The sequence below is a fragment of the Piliocolobus tephrosceles genome, chromosome 9 (genome assembly GCF_002776525.5).
Source record: "Piliocolobus tephrosceles isolate RC106 chromosome 9, ASM277652v3, whole genome shotgun sequence".
NCBI lineage: Eukaryota > Metazoa > Chordata > Mammalia > Primates > Cercopithecidae > Piliocolobus > Piliocolobus tephrosceles.
In genome coordinates, this window is record NC_045442.1 from 39,556,382 (window position 1) to 39,578,877 (window position 22,496).

At 42.0% G+C, this 22,496-nt stretch overlaps 1 protein-coding gene across 3 annotated transcripts in view; it reads right to left on the reverse strand.

Annotated features, from left to right (window-relative positions):
- Positions 1 to 22,496, reverse strand: part of PLCE1 (phospholipase C epsilon 1) — a 348,163-nt gene that overhangs the window by 208,060 nt on the left and 117,607 nt on the right. The window lies entirely within an intron of this gene.

A 22,496-nucleotide genomic window follows, 5' to 3' on the forward strand; every position in this document is an offset into this window, starting at 1 on the left:
ATGAGGTTCTAAGATCTGATGGCATATCTTCTGAAATCTTTCAACAGGAAGAAAGTGTGTTACTTAGAGGTCCATTGACTCAATAATAATAATAATAATAATAATAATAATAATAATAATAATAATAATAATAATTGCATCATTTGTCGAATGCTTAAAATGAACTAGGCCCTGAGTAGTGAAACATGATTTCAATTAAACCACAGAACAGCTCTATGAAGAGGTTCTACTATTATCAGCATGTAAAAATAAGGCACTAATGTGCACACAGCTAGGACTTAACATCAAGACTCTCCATCTCTAAGCTAGTGCTGTTAACTACCAAACCAAACAGAGAATCGTATTATAGATGTCAAAGGAAGCACTTTCAAGAGAGGGGTAATTGTAGTCACAATCCCTCCATCACTTTTTGTTTGTTTGTTGTCTATTCCTTCCACTAGAATTTCAGCTTCATGAGATTTTTTTTTTTTCACTGCTGTATCTGTAGTGTCTAGAACAGTGTTTTTGGCATTATAAGTTCTCAACGAACAGTTCTTGAGTGAATAAATGAATTTCTCAATTCTATGTCTTCACCAAAAACTTGGCTAGAATTCTCTGGTGTTTTGGCCCTGAATATATTGGATTCATTTGAACGACAGGCGACATTGTATTGTAACCTGTATTTGCTGAAAACTAGATACATAAATCATACAAAATGGCATAAAATCTTTACAAAGTATTCAGAATAGCTGTAGCCAAATGAGGATTTAATTTCGACTAACCGAACTTGGCCATTTCTGAGAAATTCACCAATAGTTTAACAATATTCCATTATCATTTGCTGATTGGCTTAGAATCAAAGGACTTAATCTGATCTATTCTCCCTACTAATTTTTCATGAAATTGATCATTTGAAAGGATCATGGGGTTTAAAAGAAACCAAGATATGGATTCATGTATTGACTCTGCTCAATCAATTTAAATAAACATTGAGTGCAGTTACATCGACTGTGGTAGATGCTGGAGAACAATGATTTTAAAAAGAAAAAAGACAGACTGCCCTGGAGAGACCCAGTCTGTACTGTGTAATTGTGTAATACTGGGCAAATGACTGAAACCCTCTTCCTCATAACCCACCCTTTGCCCCAGTTTTCTTATCTTCAGCATGAAGAGGCTGGCCAGTTATTATCTCCAAGGTCCCTTTTAGTGTTACTGTTCTATAATCCATACTTCCTTGTTCTTTCTTTCCTTCTCTCTCTCTCTCTCTCTATCTTTCCTTCTTTCTTTCTTTTTCTGAGACAAGGTCTCACTCTGTTGCCCAGGCTGGAGTGCAGTGGCACAATCACAGCTCACTGCAGCCTTGACCTCTTGGGCTCAAGTGATCTTCCCACCTCAGCCTCCTGAGTAGCTGGGACTACAGGCACCACCACTATGCCAAGCTAATTTTATATTATTTGTAGAGATGGGGTCTTACTATGTTGCCCATGCTGGTCTCAAACTCCTGAGCTCAAGCAGCCTCCCACCTCAGCCTCCCAAAGTGCTGGAATTTTACCCTCCATCATACTCAGTCCCTTCTTAAGTGGCAGATGGAGGGTATAATTAAACTTAAATTTTGATGATTATTTTGATGATCATTATTCTCTAATACATTAGCTTCTCCTGTTTCCTCTCTCTTATTACTTTTCTCCTTCAGTGTCAGCGGCCATTTCTTAATAGTGACTATATATGTGCTTCTAATAGGACCCTTATCCTCCTCATAATGTGGTTCTTAAAGTGCCCTGAGCTAGAAAAACAATGACATTTATTTTAACGGTGTCACCTGTGAGTTAATAGGCGGTAACAATGCAGGGGCCTCTCACAGCACGAAGTGTAAGAGCTCTGCACTATGGTTTGGAAACCCCTTTACTAGTCTCATGAGCCTCTTTTCTAACTTTGGAATCTACAAGCAGTGTTCTAAAAGGTTGAATATACTAGAAGTTTCGTGTCTGATGGATGTCTGTAGGTAAACAAAATGCAATGATATAAGAACTGTCGAATGTCCTGAAGAGTCAACAAAAACAGTGAGGCTGTCGGAGCGGGTAGTTGCAGCAGCTTGGAGACTTAAATGGCAGGGATGGGGAGGAGAATTTTGGTAGCAGGCTGTCTTTTCCTCTGCTCATGATTCCACATTCCATTCAAATGCCTGTGCAGAGAATTCCATTCTACTGAGAGTATTCAGACCATGCATGAGCGAGACACTGACACAGAACCCCAGAAAGTCAAAAATAAAGGCTTTGCTAAAACCAGGCCAATTAACCAGAACTGTGCCAGAGGTTTCTACGGGAAGTAAGCCGAACCTTTGTCACTTCAGGGGAACATCTCAGAAGGAGTTAGAGGAAGCCCCAGGACATTTGAAAATTTGTGAATTTCACAGCTGCAAATGCCCTTCCATACAACTTCCAATCCACATCCCTTTTATTAAAATTTTCCCTCCTCCATGTGGCATTCCCTGGGTTCCAGCAAGAAATAATCATGTTCTTTTTGGTGATCCAATGACATCTTAAGCAAAGCTCTAGTGGCACTTTCTGTGAAGTACAGAAATCACTGTTTGCTCTCCTATTCTGTCCCCACCAGGACAGGGACCAAGCTTTAATAAACATTTTGTCCCCAGCACAGGGTGCTGCTTAGCACGCTGCAAGCAATGAAGAAAGGGCACAGTGGAGAAATAATAGAAGACTTAGAGCTATGTTCTTCAAAGTGTGGTCCCCAGACCAGCATCATCCTCCTTACCCAGGAATTTGTCAGAACTGCAAATTCTTGGGCTCCATCACAGGCCTACCGAACCAAAAACTCTGGGCTGGGACCCAGCAATCTGCATTTTAGCAAGCCCTTCAGGTGATTTTGATTCCTGCTAGAGTTTGAAAACCTGTATCCTAGACTTTAAGGAGAAAATGTTACCTCTCATCTCTGACTGTACCATCCATCTGACAAGCACTTACGTCCCTATCATCTCCCTTTTAGAATGGAAGCTACTGAGGGCACAGCCTAGGGCCTACTCATCTCTATACACCTCAAGGACCCTAGTTCAGAATCCAGTACAGGGCAAAAGTCAACAAATGCTAGCTGGATGAAGGAGCATCTCTGCAGAAATTCCCCATGGCTGTAAATGGAACAGGCCTTTCTGTAAGTGATGCTTCCAGCTTAATATTTCCAAAGATGAATCACATCTGAGATACTAATTCTAATGGTAATTACCATATGGATGAATCATATCATAATGAGAAATCCTGGCTGCCAAGGGAGCCTCTCGAAAAGAAAAAAATCAAATCAGGACAAATGGATTATGTTGTTAGGATTGTGATGTCAGGCCATGAATTAGGCCTACAGAAGAGACTTAATGGCCTGAACTACCAGGCTCCTTGCAGCTCTAAGGAGCAATGGGTCAATTAATGAATCACATGGGGACAAATTCCCTGAAAGACAAAACCAAATTGTCACAAATCCCGTAGACTGTGATCCCTGGCTCAGAGGATCAAGGGTAATGTTCTCACTAAGCTGTGCATGTGTGAAGCTGAAAGGGACAGAAAGTTCCTGACGTCTTGTGGCTCCAGGCTTTTGCATGTCCCCAATAGGTGGAGGGGACCAATGCCAACCTATAGGACCAGGCTTTTTGCTTTCTGTGCCCCAAGCCTTCACTGGCTGAACTCCTGCTCATCTTTTCCTGGTTTCTAGCCTTCCTCTCTCTGCCCAGCTGGAAATGTCCAGTGTGGCCTCTATCTTCACAGCTCCCCAGGCCCCTTTCTGCCTTGGTCATTGCTTCTGGACCAGCACTGCATCTCCCTTCTCTTAACTTCCTGTCTGCCTAAAGATGGCCTGAGGCTGAGGCTGACCTCCCAGAACATATTGCTCTGACAACCAGAAATGGGATAGCAGAGATGGGACAGCAGAGATGCCATCTCTAATGAGATGCCTTAGGGTAGAGTGGAAAGAGTATGGTCTTTGCGTCACACTGATCATGTTATACTTAGTGCCACCATCCAGTAGCATGGGGGAAGTAACTAGTGTTTCTTTAATGGAGATATAATAGCGTTGTTATAAACAAGAATTCAAAGGGATAAGAAATCTGTGAGTTCTGTTTCTAGTTTCACCAGCCCTGAATACCCAAATGGTCATAATAGCATTAATACCTGAGTCTTTATATCTCCATGGCCATGCCTGCTGGCCTGAGGACCTCAGGTAACTTCCTACCCCCAAAAGCCATCACCATCCACCTTCACCCCTCCTAACTATTTGCTAGCATTCTGAAGGTGATGGAGCCCCTCCTATGCTCAGGGATAAGTCTGCTTCTGTTCTTCCACTCAGCTCTCCTTGTTGAAGTACCTGGACTGGGCTCTGTGGCTGGCCAGGCTCTGCCCTCCTGGGCTGAGACTGGAGGTGGAGAGAACAACCCTCTCCTAGTCTCCTGAATGTAAACTTATGTGTAGACATCTAAGTGTTTTCTGGTGCACAGCTCCATAAACAGCCCAACTCTAGATCCATTCCGGGGTAGTGAGCCCACTATGCTATAATAAATGCAAAGCCTCAGCACAGTGCTTGGCATGTATGTGGCATTTAACAAAAGAGAGGTTATCAATCCTCTTGGTCAATATCAGAGTTACAGTGCAGATCCTCTCTCTCATCCAAGGTTTATTCCTTTCACTCACTTCTCTGCTCTCTTCTGTCTCTCTAGGTTGCTCCAGGAGCTTTCTTCAACTTCCTCTTGATCCCCATGGTTTCTTCATTATTAAAAGTTCTTAGCCCTCACCACTCGCATATTCCCCATGTTGCTTTCTTTTGAATCTCATCCTGTTGTTTCTTGCTCTGTCCTGATCTTCCTACCTTCCTCACCACCGCTCTGTCTCTTCCCTTTATTTCCCATGTCCGTCTTTCTCCTGCATCCTTCATTTCTTTCCACTGCCTTTTGATCTTGATCCTTTGAGCATCACTTTCATGGGCAAAGGGAGGGGATGAGAATGAGGACAGAGTGTGAATTAGTAGGGTCTGCAAGCAGCGATCCTCCTCTAATTATTAGCAGACAGTTATTTATCCTTATTAAATGCATTGTATTTCTTCTACTGGAAAACTTCAGTGATTTAATTTTTAAAGGTTTCTCTTCCAAGGGGACCCAAGTGAATGACCACCAGAGAGGAGTTAGGGACATTCCTTTCCAAATCCCCCAAGGATCACGAACTCAGTAGTTGAGCCAATGTGGACTTACTCTCAGAGACAGGACCCAACATAAGTTGGCTTCTGGTCCTGATTAATTGAGCAGCTGAAGAGCCTCATGCATACCAATAAGACTGAAAGCTGTTTAAGACAAGCAGTACAGACCTTCAAGTTTCATCCAAGGGTAGAGCCATACTCAACAACCTGTTAGTGAACACACCTGAGGCAGAGCAAATGAAATAGGTAGTGGTGGGTGAATAGAGATCACTAGATTCCCAGGAGCTAGAGTTGTCACCAAGTTTAGGCAGGTCAGGAGGACATGAAGCCTGAAAGAATTGTTGAGTCTCCCAGACAGGATGGAGGAGTTGAGTAAGAGTAGATAATAGTAGGAAAGCCCAGCCTAGTGGGGAAAATCCTGGGCCCTACACCCAGGGAAAGGCAGGCCCTGGGAGGCCCTAAGCAACAGCTAGGCCCCACACTGGGGTGCCTATCCAGAGGAATCCTCTGAGAAGCTTGGACTGGCATTCAATGCAGACACAAAGTAGCTGCACTTTAATTTCTGAGAGATAAGCCATCTATGCCTAAGAATATATTCCTTGTTTGAACTTTGTTCATTCATTCATTCAGTCAACAAACATTTACTGAATGTCTATTTTGTGCAAAATAGGTTGCCAGTAGCTAGAGATAAAATAATGAATAAAACAGCTTGTTGTCTTTAAGAAAGTTACTGAGCATCAGGGAAGGTAAGCAAGATAATGGGCAATTGTATTACAGCATAAAATTCTACAGTGGTGTGGGCTTACAGTGTTTCAGATACACAGATGAGGGTCTTAGGAGGCCATGGAAAGTTCTTCTAGGAGGTAACATCTAAGACACAACCTAAAGACAGTAAGAGTCAGCTAGGGCAAGGTTGAGGAAGGGTAAGAGAGGGGGAAATGTTCTAAGCAAAGGGAACAGTGTGTGCGAAACAGTTTCCATATAGGTGAAGCTAAGAGATTGAGCAGTGAGTTTGGGGAGATAAACAGGAATCTTTTGAGTCCTTATAAGTAGATGCAATTCTAGGCCAGACCATTTCTGTTCACAAACATTTCCTAAGCAAACTACCTATGCAAGCTGTATGGACATGCATACAAGCTGGAGGGTTGGATCTCCTATGCCTGAGGACGTCCATTTCCTTCCAGAGGTATTGTGCTAAGTATTGAAGATGTAACCTCAAACAAGACACAGCCTCTTCTCTTAAGGCACCAATGGAACAGAGATGATGACTTCTAAGATTTCTTATAGCTTGGTAGTTTCCTTTTATTAACAAAAACCAATGACAAAGGACAAAGTACACATTACCTGCAAGCCTGGAATAGGAGAGAGAACATCTACTTCATTTGTACTCACAAGGTAAGTAACAACTTTCAGAAGCATCCCACAGGGTGGGTGAGGACTTAGGATTTATGCTGTCTAGTTGGAGGTATAGATCTGAAAAGAGATGGAACATCTTATAGGAAATGTCACCTTTCTCTCTACTTTTGTAAGACAGCAGTGGAAAGGTAACTCTTTAAAGAGGTTCCAAAATATTGGGGAATTACAAAAAAATGGACAGGTCATGGCATTAAAATTGCACTCAAGTTCATGAGGATGAGTCAGGGACTTTCAATCTATCTCCAGATAGACTACCTCTGTCCTGTTATAGAGACTCTCAGCTATGTGTGTGTAGCAGAGCATATGCATTAGTGCGTTTTCAGGGTGCTAACAAAGACATATCCAACACTGGGAAATTTGTGAAAGAAAGAGGTTTATTGGACTTACAGTTCCACATGACTGGGGAGGCCTCCCAATCATGGCGGAAGGCAAGGAGGAGCAAATCACATCATATATGGATGGCAGCAGGCAAAGAGAGAGCTTGTGCAGAGAAACTTCCATTTTTAAAACCATCAAATCTTATGAGATCCATTCACTCTCATGAGAACAGCAGAAGAAAGACCTGCCCCCATGATTCAGTCATCTCCCACTGGGTCCCTCCCACAACACATGGGAATTATGGGAGCTACAGGATGAGATTTGGGTGGGGACACAGAGCCAAACTGTATCAGCCTATGTTCAGGGCTAGGATTATCCTGAGACATTGAGCATCTAACACAATATATTTTACTTTCAGAGGTCTCAGGAGTATGGGAAAGTTATCACCTTCCAGCTTACCTGGGCCTACCCTATAGTCAGATAAGAAAGATATGGTCACCCTGAGCTGCATGTCAAAGAACTCCATGGAAATCATTAAAAAAGACAAAAGAAAAAAAATGCTAAATTAATCAAAATTTTAAAACTTAAAAAAACATAGGTTAAAAACTTAAGTTTAAAAAAACTGTAACTTCTTTTAAAGTTAACAAAACTTTAAAAAAAAATCTTCCAATTTACATTCTAAAAATATGGTTTTAGCACTTACATTTTGTAATTTAAAAAGCTTGTTCTCATGTTTCTACTGAGCATAAGGTTTTTCTTGGCTATCAAAACAAAGAGGTCTTTTGTTGAAACAATCGGGCGACAGTGTTTGGTGAAAAGATTATATATAGAATAATGGTATGAAGCTCTATTGTACAAAAAGTAGACTTAAGAGCTTTCCCTGTCTCCAGATACCCTGGACTTCTTGAAATAATGTTGTCCTTCACTTCGTGGGAGCCCTAAACAACTGGGTGCATTCATTATTTTCTAAGAGCTCATAAAGGACACAATGCAGATGTGACTATACATAATTAAAGGCAGTGTCAACAGCAATGTATATACTAACTATAGCCATAACCAACCCACGGGGATCAACTGCTTATGGGTATTCCAAGGATTTTCTATCTTTTGTACCCACCATGATCTAGTGATTCATTGTATATTGTATTGTTTATTTTATACAGGTGGAACTCCTGAAATATTCCTTGAACTGATTTTAGCTGGTCTTTGGCATCTGCATATACTGGACATTGCCAGTAATGTCAAAGACAGGGGACAAACGAAATCAGTGCAACAAGTATTTGGCAAGAATATGTGGGCTAGGTAGGCTACAGGGAAGGGAAAGGTCATTGAGTCTCACTCCCAGCAGAGCTGGTAGGAGCCAAAGAAGACAGTGAATGTGATGCTGAGCTGGAAGAAAAGGGGTTTTGCTGTGGCCACATCTCTGTTTAAATCACTTCTGTAGCTACTTTGAATAAGGTACCTTTTCAGGAGCAAATGAGGATTCAGCTGGAGGGTTCTGTCACTCATGGCCCAAAAGTCATGTCACCTTTTATTCACTGGGAAGCTCGTTCCTCACAGTCTTCTCAAGATCTTCTGGTCTCATCACAAGAGTCTCAACCTTGCTTAGCCATTCACTTCATGAGAGTGAAAGAGAGAGAAAGGGAGCTCTATTTGTTGTGCTCATGATTGGAGGAGAAAGTGCACATCCAGGGATGAACATATCAGACGACTCAACCTTGCTTATCTGTTATCCAGTGGAGATCATGATACACTATAAGACAGGAGGCAGAGGTCCTGGGAGTGGACAGGGAACAGCTGAAAAATAGGCTGTGGGAAGTCAGAGATGCAGGAATAATAGCAGAAGCTCTTTGTCTTTTCTTTTATTGCCCTCTCTCCAAATTGCTCCTTTTCAATTCTTCAACATGAGGCCAGGGAGAAGCAAATGCACTTCTTTTGGAAGGTGAAGGGCATGGCCATTACTGGCTGGGTAAATTTGGGGTTTCATCAGTTCATCCAACAGGTTTCATCATCAGCTCTTTTATGTTTTACCCTGTAAATTTTTTTTTTTTTTTTTTTTGAGACAGAGTCTCCCTCTGTCGCCCAGGCTGGAGTGCAGTGGTGCGATCTTGGCTCACTTCAACCTCTGCCTCCCAGGTTTAAGCAATTCTCCTGCCTCAGCCTCCTGAGTAGCTGGGACTACAGGCACCTGCCATCACTCCCAGCTGATTTTTGTATTTTTAGTAGATATGGGGTTTCACCATGTTGGCCAGGCTGGTCTTGAACTCCTAACCTCAGGTGATCCACGTGCCTCAGCCTCCCAAAGTGCTGGGATTACAGGCGTGAGCCACAACACCCTGCCATTCCTAAATTCTTAAGGCAGACTTGGCAACCTTTTCCTACCAATGCCATGGATCCTTTCCCCATTTCCAAAATCAGTCAGAGGCCATGCACAGAATGTTAAACATCATTATTATATTCAGACACAAGACACAGAAAACAAGAAAAGCCAAGTTCCATAGAGAGAGCAAATAAAAGGATAAATGAGATCTAAATTGTGAGTAGTTAAGGAACTCAGGGGTATTTGTGGCAGGAGAGGAAGGCGATGAGGACAGAATCACAGAAAGAAGAAGGATAGAATTTTGAAGCAAAGGATGGAGAGAGGAAGGAGCAGGAGGAAGGATCAAGGGCAGCATATTGGAGATGAGCAAGCCCCAAAGATGAGTATGTCCCAGAGATGCCCGCTGTTCTCCCCAGTGTCTGTCATCAGAACAGTTATCGCCCTGAATCATGGCCCTATAAAGTGCTTGCTGATTAATCTGTGACTCATTCCTGTTTCATTGAGTGTCTCTCACATGACCAAGGATGGCTGGAAGGCAGGCAGGCAAGAGGGAAAGTTAACACAAGGCAGGAAATAATAAGTGAGAAGGGAGAGGTTCAGGCAGCTGGGACTCCAGGAGTCAAGAGGAAGCCAGAGGCACTGGGAACAGGCTGACTTCTTTGGGACGTGAATGGCTACTGACACCTAGAATCGTGCAAGAACAACAACAACAAAAAAAAACATAGGGCATAAGAGGATTAACCTATTGTGAGGTCTAGGGCACAACACAATAAGAAAAGAATAGCTATACTGTGAACTCTTGATTATTTGGGGGTAATGTGGAGATTATAATAGTAGGAAACGCTACCTACATGGGAGGTGCTATGAGGCTTGGTATAAAAATCCAAGCATAAAAGGAAGTTAGAACAGGGACAGATCTTGGAAAAATCTTCATGAATGAACTGAGTGCTGAGAGGACAAAGCAAACATGGAAAGGTCAAGGGGAATGTATTCGTGGGGATGAAAAGTTGCTGGCTCTGAAGTGCAGCATTTGGCTTAGAGATCAGACTGTTAGCCTGAGAGCCTGGGTGGACACAGTCTCCAATGTCCCTCCCTCCTCCTCTGCCCCTGCACAGTTATTGTCTGTGCTCATCTGTCTCACTGAGAAGGAAAAGAAAAGCTGGGGAGCCCAATTTGCTCCACTTTGGGGGAAGTGAGGAAGTTAGGGCACAATAGACTTTTCCTTCCCCTCTAGAGGTTTACCTTCTAGTCCAGGTTTGATGCCAAATGTTCTGAGCATTTTGGGCTAGTCGCCTTGGGCTGCGACTTCACAACCATTCAAAGAATGTAAGGTTCTAAGGCAGGTCCTATGGAGGCTTTTCAATTTCCCTATGTTACTGTGACTTCTCTTTTACTAACTTCTCCCCAGAGCCCAGGTCATAGTGAGACCCAGGGAACAGACCCAGAGACACTCATTCAGACATGCATATATCTGTGCATTTAGAAAACTGAACTTGGACTTCTTAAGCCTTGCTTTGATTCAATTATCTTCAATGATGCCCATCTGCTGCATTTTGTTTCCTTAGCATGGTCAAGGGAGTTCCTCAGTAACCCCTCACTGTCCACCCTTCACCCCCTCCTCCATTATTACCCTAGTTGAACACATATGTGACAACTATCCATCCCCTCAACAAGCCCAAGCTTCCCTGCCCACTGCCACTCCCATTCCCACACTGTCGCATTGCTATTAGAATACTTCCACTCTTTAAGGCAGTCTTAATGTCACTGCTTAACTACTATATGACCTTAGGGCAATTATTTCTCTGTGCTTCCATTTCAAAATAGCAAAACGGGGATAGCTGTGTGATAACTGAATGAATGAATACATGCAAAGCACTTAGCATAGTGCCTGGCACACAGTAAGTTCTATGAAAGTTCTTGTCTTTCTCTCACCGACGGCTCCCAGCCCATCCACCCTCTGAACACTCAGGTGCTATTTGGAATACAGGTGATAATTAAACATCTCCAACCAGGATTTACTTTATTTTGTCCTCAGTTATTGTCCCCATTTTATTGTCTATCAGTTTTGAAAGGAATGGGTGTACAGTACCGAGTTTCCTCTCTGCTGTTCCTAATTTACTTATTCAGTGTGAAGTCCTCATGCCGAAAGGAACCCTTGCCTTTTTTTTTTTTTTAAACAGCAGCTTTATTGAGATATAATTCACATTCCATACAATTCACTCATTTAAAGTATGCAAGTCAATAGTTTTTAATATAGTTACACCACAATCAATTTTAGGCCCTTTTTTCACATCCAAGGTAAGTCTCATACCCACTTAAAGCACTTCCTATTTTCCCATCCTCACTAGGCCTAGGCAACCACCATGAATCTACCTTCTATCGCTATAGATTTGCCTGTTTGGAACATTTCATATAAACCTCTGGCTTTTTTAAGAGGCAAAATTCTTCTTTAACTCAGTATTCATCTGTTTCATCAAAATCCCCAGCCCTAGGACCAGGCACATAGTAGCTACCCAATAAATGTTCTGTTGACTGAAAACCAAAGCACGGGGTTGATCAAGTTAAATATATTTTTTTCACATTTCATCTTTAGGACCTTCTTGGTCCAAAGCAAGATAGAGAAGTAGGTGAGGAACAAAGGCATTGTGTTTTTCTAAGGTATACAAAAGCTCCGTTGAGACTCCTTAAAATGAAATGCTAGTGCAGTGGTTCTCAAACTGGCTGCACCTTAGAGTCACCTGGGGAACAAAAAAATACTGAGGCCTGAGCCCTGGCCCACTGCATACCATATCCAATGTACTGATTTATCTGTTTGGAGCCATGGATTATATCTTTTAAAGTTTCCCCAGTGATTCTATGAGCAGCCAGGGTTCGTTGGGAACTCTTGTTCCAATGGAAACAATCGTTCAAAGCAAGAATAATTTGTTGAATTCCAGCCATGCCCAGAATGATACACAGCCAAAGTTTTCAACTCTGTCTTCAGGGAAATGAACCTCAGAATTTTTAAGAAAGCAATAAAAAACAGAATATTCATTTCACAAAAATTTTCTTTATAGCCAACATTACTATTACACTGAGCCATATAAAATTGCTGATACTTGACTGTTTTTGACCTAGAAAAATGAAAATTTCCTATCATTCAACCTAATTGAATGCATTTATTTCATGAAATGAGATACATTTAATATTCAATCTGAATCACTATCTTGTTAATCACCCATTCACCTTCCTTGTGCTTCATGCATTTTAAAAAAGCATTTTAAATTTTATTAAATATATATCTCTAATAGAGGATGGAAAATAAATTAGCCATCAAAGGGGGACAAAAATCATGGAAATTCACAACAGATAAAACAAACACAAACTTTATAGATGACCTCTACATTTTGCCACATATTATTTCTGGAAAGCACGTCATAAAGTAGATTGTCATAAAGCAAGATATATTTTCCCATAGGAAAAATTTCATGATTAGGGATTCTGTTCCTGTCTAGGCCTCACATAAATCAAAGATACGATCAACAACAGGTCATGAAAGCAAAACTGCAACAGCCATAAACCTTTATAAACCTTCCACAGCACTGCAAACATTTAAAATAATAAACTTATTATTCAAGCACTAAAAAATGCCAAAATTATATCCAATCCATTGATCATTATACTGGCATTTAGAAAGGCAACTCAGTACTATCCATCAAAATTCAAAAAGTGTACATTCTTTGATCCACTTCTAGAGATATTTCCTGTAGGAAAACTGGTTTGGTTTCTTTCCTCTCTTCCAGAACCAAGTATAAATGTCTCAGTCTAGACCCACGGCCCTTCACAGTATCACTACTGAGTGGGCAGTGCTTTGCAGGGGCTCTCTAACCACCCACTCTTCCAACTCCTTATCCAAGACCCCATTCCTTCCACCAGCAAGCTGAGGGCTGCCCTAGGCTCTGAGGACAATCCTGTTCCCTGTCAGGAGGAATTTAAGGAGCTTTAGTTCTCTGGTGCAGGCTCCACAATGTCTAGTCAACTGCATTTCTGCTTTCATTCCCATCTCAGGCTGGGAATTTGGCTTCCACCTCCTTTTGTGACCAAAACTGCTGGTGTCTCAGTGCTAATGAGCCTTGTTTCTTGCCAGGCCCTTTCTTCACTCTACCTCTGCCCGCAAGGGGCTGAATTCCTCCCACTGAATCCCACCCTGCAGCTGGAAGGAACCCTGCTTCCTATTGCCACAATTTTCTCATGCCAAACACCTTTCTGGAAAACAAATGTCTCATGAATGAGTGAATGAATTTCTAGATTTCTACATACTCCATTACTGTGTACAACTGAATACCCACTACCACCTCTTGCTGGGTCTCCCAGAGAGTAGGTATTTGAGATGTATCAGTGCATGATTCTACAGCACTTCTCAACCAGTCACAACCACCCACACCAGGGACATTTGGCAATGTGTGGAGATATTTTTGGCTGTCAAAACTGAGGGCATGCATGCTGCAGGCATCTTGTGCATTGAGGCCAATGATGCTGCTAAACATTGTCCAGTGCACAGGGCTGCTCCCACAACTAGTTGAGGTTGAGAAACGCTGTTAAAGAGAAATCAAAAGCACTTTCTGCAGCACTACAAACCAAATCAAGCTGAAAATTACCAACAGAGAAGGATGATGCTTCTGTTTTCAGTAAAACACCCTTTTCCCATTCCAATTTTCAAAATTCATGCTCATTACAGAAAAACTGGAAAATAAAGAAAAGCAAAAGATCACCCATGATACCACTACCACTGTGTAGTTTTCCATAGTTGTGATGTCATATTACACACAATTTGTAATCTGCTTTTTCTACATAATGTATTAACCAAGCTTTTCTCCATATTACTGCAAAGTTATTTAGACCTCACTTTGAATTCTATGTGAAATTCCTCCTCATGATTTAACAACAGTGTAAGTAACCATTCTCTTATTACTGTTAATTTGTTTCCAGGTTTTCACTATTGTAAAGCTGTTATGATACACATATTTGTGCATAAAACTTTTTGTGCACATGAGGTTATTTCCTTGACAACTCTTAGAAAAGGTCTATCCTTGGCCGGGCGTGGTGGCTCACGCCTGTAATCCCAGCACTTGGGGAGGCTGAGGCAGATGGATCACGAGGTCAAGAGATCGAGACCATCCTGGCCAACTTGGTGAAACCCCATCTCTACTGAAAATACAAGAAATTCGTCTGCGTGCCTGTAGTCCCAGCTACTCAGGAGGCTGAGGCAGGAGAATGCCGTGAACTCAGGAAGCGGAGCTTGCAGTGAGCCGAGATTGCACCACTGCACTCCAGCCTGGGCAACAGAGTGAGACTCCATCTCAAAAAAAAAAAAAAAAAAAAGAGAGAGAGAGAAAAAGGAAAAGGTCTATTCTCCTGATATCATTTTGAAAGGCAAACATGATTTGCCAAAGGATTCTAACATCAAAGCCCATGTGGAATGTCCCCCTGAACCCCATCTCTGCACTGGTAAAAACATACATCAAATCTGCAGCCTCAAGAGTCTTTGTCTGAGGAACATCAAAAGAGCCAGGAAAAAAAAAAAAAAAAAAAAAAAAAAATCACCATCCCAGAGCTTTCTGAATAGAGAACATTGCAGTGGATCATGAGAACAAGAATAAAAGTTCTTGTGATTTTTGGCACAGAGAGACAAAACTGCTACGTCTTTAATTTGCTGGTTGCAGAGGCAAAATATTTTATGTAGAATACCTTTCTTACAAGCCTATGCCATTTTCTGTTTATTAAGGCAGTTTAGCTTTATTTAACTTAATTTTATTTTTTGGCCATATTTTCTCCTTTGAGACAGAGTCTTGCTCTGTCACCCAGGCTGGAGTATAGTGGCACAGTCTTGGCTCACTGCAACCTCTGCCTCCCAGGTTCAAGCAATTCTCCTCCCTCAGCCTCCCAAGTAGCTGGGACAATAGGTGCGTGCCACCATGCCTGGCTAATTTTTGTATTTTTAGTAAAGATGGGGTTTTACCATGTTGGCCAGGCTGATCTCAAACTCCTAACCTCAAGTGGGTCACATTTTCTCTTTATCTCAGGTATTTATTTAGATTTTGGGGAATGCAATAAATTTGATAAATATCTTAACAGCTGTTTATTGAGACAAGCCCAGACCATTTTGAAACAAAAATGGTCAAAAATAATATTTTTTTCATTAACACCTAGATAGTATTCTCACGTTTTAGCAACTGACTACATTATAACTGCAAAGCAGAAGTTAAACTCTTACCTTCATCCTGCTCCCAGATTCACAGGGAAACCTACAAGTTTATATAAATCTAAGCAAAGGCCAATATATCTAAATACATAAAGTCAAAGGATGGCAGGAAATGGTAACAAGAAGTTGGGATTCAGAGGACCTGGGTTTCTGCTTGTCTATACCACTAGCAAGCCTGAACCTTAGGCCACTAGCAAGCCTGCACCTTAGGACAAATCATTGATATTTCTACATTTCGATTGCAGAAAAGGAAGACTATCAAATATGAAATGACATATGTGAAGTGCTCTTAAGAGACAAAGTTCTTTTCTAAATGCAGTAACATACAAAGAGGGCTGTTACTGGGTATCACTGTGTATAATGTATTGTGCTTTGTGATGTCACTGCAGGTATAATCAAGGACAGAAAATCAGTATTGATGGGGTGAGCTGTGGGACTGGAAGGCAGCAGGAAGATGTCAGGGTCAGGGATTACCGGCTCAGAAGCAGGTATCATGGCAGAAGCCCAAGTCCCTCCAAGTCACAGGGTTAGGAACCAGGATATCAGCAGGGGAAGCAGGGGGTGGAGGGGGTATAAAAATGACCCAACTACCACCACCAATACTACCATTTATTGAGGTTTTACCACGCAGCAGGCACCCTGAAAAGTGTTTAGCTTTCATTATCTCAGTCAGTCCTCCTAACAGCCTGATTAGTAGGAGTTGTTACAGAAACACAGATGAGACCATGGGTTGGAAAGAGGTTGAGAGTGCTAGAGAATCTTAAGGCTGCAAAATGTTAGGTAAGCAGAAACTTCAACCACTGTCTTCTGACTCACAGCCCAAAGGAAAGACCAGGCAAGAGTAGGGGTGAAGTAAGTAGCTCGGTGACAGCACAGAACCTGTGAGCCAGGGCTGAGGCTGAGGCTCCTGGCCTCCCTGACTCTTCCTTCAAAGGCACACAGTAGGCAAGGCACTTGGGGGCACTGGCTGCAGGCGAGCTCCCACCTTGCTTGTGATAGGGTGGAATGGGGCCAGGAGGCCTTACCAATGGACTGGGATGTTCTTTCACAAGCAGGAGCAGTTCTTGCTGCTGCACTTGCCTTCTCTCACCTCACTGAGTCCTCACCCCACTGAGGTCAGGGCTGAGCTACAAGGCTGTCAGACTCTCGCTTGTACTATGGAATTGAGAGAAGAAATGGTGGAGCCTTGATCCTTGAGTGAAATTTCCTCCCGTCGGTTAGATCCACAGTCCAACCAGCCCAGCGCTTGTCTCCAATAGTGGAGTCAAACAACTAATGCAATGGTTTGTAGACTTTAAAAAAAAATAACAACTTTTTTTTTGGTCTCTCACAAAGGAAATCTCATGTAGCAGCCCAGAACTTTCAAGAGATAAGAAGTAGAGAGATTCTGGTTTAAAGAGGGATGATGGAAGCCCCGAATGTCCTCTCTTCTGCTCCCCCAGATGCCTTCATGGACTACAGGGCTGTACATACCGTTAGACTCCTTGACCTCAATATGAATGGCTAAAGACTCCAAGCATCCTAACTCTAATTGGAAATCCAGTAGCAATGTATTACCATGAAGTTATCTAAAACCTTTTCTAAAAAGCTATTTAAATTATCCGTCTGTTCACACTTTTGGCCACAGAGTCCACTGTTTACTAGCCCCATTTGGAAGTACTACTTACTACCTTTCTCTTGTCCTAAACTCACTCTGCTGTAACTTCAAGGGGTATCTTTGTAGTTTTACACTAGAACTATTTATGACTTCAGAAACTTTGTTCACATCCTCCTCCTGTCTTCTAGACAGACCATTTCTAATCTGTTTAGTCTGTTGTCACTGGGGAATTAAATGCAATAATGTATGTAAAGCACCAAGCAAGGGGGGTGGCATGAAGGAGGAGTTCAGCAACATCTTGCCCTATCTTCCTTTTTCTCATCTCCTTCATCATTTAAAAGGCTCTTATCCAGTTTTGCTTTCCTTTAAAACTCTTTGTTCCTTTCTTAATCACACTCGCTGCTGTGCCCTAAATAACGGGTACAAAATGGGGTCATCTTTAACAACACAGCCGAATACTGACGCTACAAGTGTCAACCCAATTGGCACCACATAAAGCGTCACCACTGCCAGGAACAATCAGAACTCACTCTTCTCTAGGTAGCCTCTGAGACGCCTTGATGTGAATATTGTATCAAAGAAACCACTATGGTTTTATATAACCAAGAAGGTAGAGGGGAGAGGGAAGGAGAAAGGGGTGTGTGGGAGAGAGAGAGACAGATAGACAGAGACAGAGACAGAGACAGATACAACATGAGCGCCACTGAGTGAATAAAGAGGATTTTATATTATGGAGCAGCATGGGAAGAAAAAATACATTCACTGTGCAAAAAGAGAGGCATAGAGGCAAGACAAGCGGAGAATATGAGCTCCCAGATAGGAAAGGACTGGAACAGTTAAGGCAGAAGCATTCAATTCCTGAATGTGTGTGCAGAGGAAAACGGAATCATGGCAAACTTCAAGACACTATTTGTGGGAGGATAAATTGGCAAACTGCAAGACACTATTTGTGGGAGGATAAATTGGCAAACTGCAAGACACTATTTGTGGGAGGACAGCATTTTGAGGGGGCCATTTATCAGTATCTATCACAGTTTTAAGTGTGTATACCCCCAGACTCAGCAATCACATTTCTAGGAATCTGAATTACAGAAATATTTAGCATTACACACATAGATATATAAAGATACTCACTCCAGCATTGTTCCTAAGGGAAAAATCTTGGGAATAGCTGAAGTGTTCATCAACAGGGACTGAAAAAATAAATTATGGGGTGTATCCGTACAAGAGTATACTAGGGAACAATGAAAAATAATGAGGCAGTGATATATGTAAGAGATACGTGTAGCAATATTTATGGAAAGATCTCAAAAATATAGTAAATTTAAAAGGCATGTTGTAGTATGTATAATTTTGGTTTTAAAATTATGTAAATATACTAGTTAACATAAGAAAACCATCTGGAAGAATACACATTGATTATCTAAATTCTTTTTGAAGTGGGTGAAAAATCGTTACTTTTTATGTACTTTCAGACCATTGAAGTTTTTAACTAAAAATACACCAACAGGAAAGCCAGCCATGGCATAGTGGCTACATGTGTGGGATGTGAAGCCACACTTCCTGAGTTTGAATCCCAGCTCTGCCTCGTCTTAAAATTGTGATCATAGAGAGGTAACTTAACCTGTGGCTCAATTGCCTTATTTGTAAAATGGTAATAATGATAGTACCAACCTTATAGGTTTGCTGTGTGAATTAAATGAGTTAACACTCATAAAAAGGTTAGAAAAGTCTTGGCATAAACACTCAATAAGTTGAGTGTTTATTGGTACACAATACATTTTTACCTTAAAAAACAGCTATTTGGTTGTTTAATTAGCAGAGAACAGAAGGGAGGAAGGGAGCAAAATGGGAAAAGATTAGTGCCAGATGATAAAGGGCCTTGACTATCCAGCTAAGAAATGCAGATTAATTTCTTTAGCAGGAAATGAGGAGACTTTCATTCATTCAAGACATACTTATTGAGTGCTTTCTGTGTGCCAACATCGAAACTGGGATATAAGAGCAGGAGTGAATGAAGTGGACAATGGCAACATTTTAGAAAAGGACAAGGTAATCAAGACTGCTTTTTGAGAACAATGGGTCTGTGCCTTAAAAGTGTTTTCTGTAAGTGTGTGTTTGGGGGAGATGATCAGGAAGATGGGGAGGCGCTATCAGTCAATGTATTGTTTGGATGAGTGGCGATAAGTGCCTAATACACAAAGGGAGTACAGGCCTGAAGCTTGAAGAGATATCTCTGGTCTGAGATAACAGACACGTGATCCCTGGTATTTGGGTGTTGACCGAGGTTGGAGGGGTCAGGTGGGGAGCTGTGGTGGGCAGGAGAACCCCTGAACACCAGCTTTGCAGAGTATACCTCAATACTGTCCAACTCAGTTGGCCTAGAGTCAGGCAACCTGGTTGTAAGCCCATGTTCACCACCTTTGAGTGGAGGAACCCAGGCAAACTGCATTTCTTTGGGCCTGAGAATCCTTCTATAAAATAAGAGAGTCTCTTCTGATTATTTCCAGGGCCCTCATCAGCTCGAACATTCTATCGTTTTCATGGCATCACAAAGAGGTGAATGAACAGGGCTTTCTTTCTCGTTTCCAACTGATTATATTCCAGACTCAAAAGAGAAACCAATAAATAAAACATAGGATTCAGATGTGCAGGATAATGTATGAGAAGACTGTTTACATTTGCTTCCTTTTTGAGAAAGCGCATGTTGAATTTTAAGCCAAATGTATGTGTCAAGGTTTGAAAATAGGTTACTCAAATAATTTCACTCCATATGTGCAGCTGCTGTTCTAAAGTATAAACCACACTCGTCTAGTAAAACCATCATCTGTTCTATAAGGAATATGAACATTCATCTGGCCCTTATTTTTAGAGTGAGAGGTCAAATGCACAAGAGGTGAATTGTAGTTGAGTCCACTGTGCCAGATACAGATGGGGGACTGAGGCCAAATATAAATCATAATATCTGGGCCGGGCGCGGTGGCTCACGCCTGTAATCCCAGCACTTTGGGAGGCTGAGGCGGGTAGATCATGAGGTCAGGAGATTGAGACCATCCTGGCTAACACGGTGAAATCCCATCTCTACTAAAAATACAAAACAATTAGCTGGGCGTGGTGGCGGGCACCTGTAGTCCCAGCTACTCGGGAGGCTGAGGCAGGAGAATGGCGTGAACCTGGGAGGTGGAACTTGCAGTGAGCCGAGATCACGCCACTGTACTGCAGCCTGGGCAACTGAACAAGACTCCATCTCAAAAAAATGAAAAATCATAATATCTGAATGTATGGGTATTTAAATTAGATGGCTTAGAAGATCAAAAGAAATAAATCATGGAATATCAAAGTGGCAAACAGAAGCCGCAAAAGGCCATCATTCACTTGTTCATTCATTTGACAAATCGCTCTCACAAAATCAATCGTCAAAATCAGCAGGCTCTGATTCATTTCCCATTGCTTATTGTAGTTAGGTTTCTTTTTCTCCCCAGGGTCATGGAATATGTGAACTTCAGGTTTAACCTCTGTGTGAGAAAAACAGCATGAAGATAATCAACTCTATGTAAGAAGAAATTGGTAACACTACTAACCACGAGTAATGCACACCAAAGGCAAGCTACCTGAGCCCTGATCCCACCTGCCACTCTAGTGATGTGACTTTGGGCCAGTTAATTAGCTCCTTTCTGCTTCACTTTCCCCTTCATAGGGTTGTGAAGAGGATGTTACTATTTGTACACTGTTTCGAGCAGTGCCTGCTGTACAATAAGGACCATATATGTGTTTGTAAAATAAATCTTAGTTGCTAGAGGCAACATCAGGCAGCTGAGAGTGGCCGCACATTGACTCTCTTAAAGAACACTTCCTCTCTTGCTCATACTACTCAGCTCATAAAAGTTCCAGGGAAAACCATACATTGGACAAGACAAGGATCAGCTGTTCTTCATTTTTACTTAGGAAGGCCAAGAGGAATTTGCACTGAAAAACCTCCTGCAAGGATGGCTGAAATCAAAATGACATTTCTCTTTAAAAAGGAGATAGTTTGTTGGTAGACATGAAATGAGAATGTCCTGGTCTGCTGCCTACTCGCCTTGGAGTCTGTAATTTCAACCAACTGTTTGCTTGAGTTATTCAAACCCATTTTATTCTTAGCTGTTTTGCTGTGTGGGTTGCATTGTGTGTGCATGTGCATGCACACACAGTGCGGGTAAGGATAGAAGCCCTCCTGGGAGGAGTCAAGATGCTTGAGTTTGGGTCATTTCAGCTCAACACTTAGAGTTGCCTACAGCAAATTTCTTTCTTTCTTTTTTTATTATACTTTAAGTTCTGGGGTACATGTGCAGAGCATGCCGTTTTGTTACATAGCTACACAAGTGCCACGGTGGTTTATACAGCCAATTTCTTGAGCCTCAATTACTGAAACTGAAACATGGCACTGATGTTCATCAGGGAAGGATCTTGAAAAGTGGTCTTTTGGGTGCTTTTTTCTGGATCAAGAACTATTATTCAAAGTAGCTGGGATAATCTGTTTTTACAAGGATTGCTCTCTTGCAGGTCAGAGGGCTGCTGCCACTCCCCTGGCTTAGATGATTCCTCAGGGTGTCTGGTAGCATCAATAATTAACAGCACAAACACTGGAGTCAGGCCCAAGGTTCAAGCCCTAGCTTTGCCACTTGTAAAAATAAGCCTCAGTTTGCCTATCTGTAAAATGGTGATAATGACAATAACAGTATCTGTCTCATCAGGTGGTTGTGAAGAATAAGGGAGAATACTCAGAAACTCAGCATGATGCCTGACAGTCAGTGCCTAATAAACAGTAGATTCACAGTAACAGCTGTTCTCGTCCTCAAGTGCTCCAGTGAAAGTTTAGGTATATCTATCTTTAGATTGTGATGGACAGTTTATTAGCTAGTTTTTATATTGGCTTTAAAAATCTCCAGCAATAACTCTTTTAAAACATGCCATCTGCCTCCTCCACGTTTTTCTTCTTTGTATTTTTAAAAAATTTCAAAACAAACCAAACTATTTTAAACTATGCCTGAGTGGTTACCTATTATTCATCAGAAGAGATTCCAGGGCTTTTTGTAGAGGGATTTCACATTGGATGCTTTCGTCAAAGAGCTGCCTCTCCTGTTCTGTCTTCCTGCTGGATGGCCCCTGGGAATGGGTGGGCTTCTCATACCACCTGCCGTGGCACCAGGATGAGAAGCTGGGAGTGCAGCCTGGGGCTGGAGTGTGGAGGATGCAGACAGGATAGCCATGGAAGAGGTGCTGGCACAAGTTCTGGCCTAGGCCCCTCTGATAAGCAGCTGTGTGGCCTTGGTCAGGTCACTCAAACACACTGGACCGTATTATCCTCATGTGTGACATGACATGAGTTGCCTAGCAATGGGCAAAGCCAAGAAGACAATCCACCCAGGAGGCAGATGGCAGACACGTTGTTCACCTTCACTAGT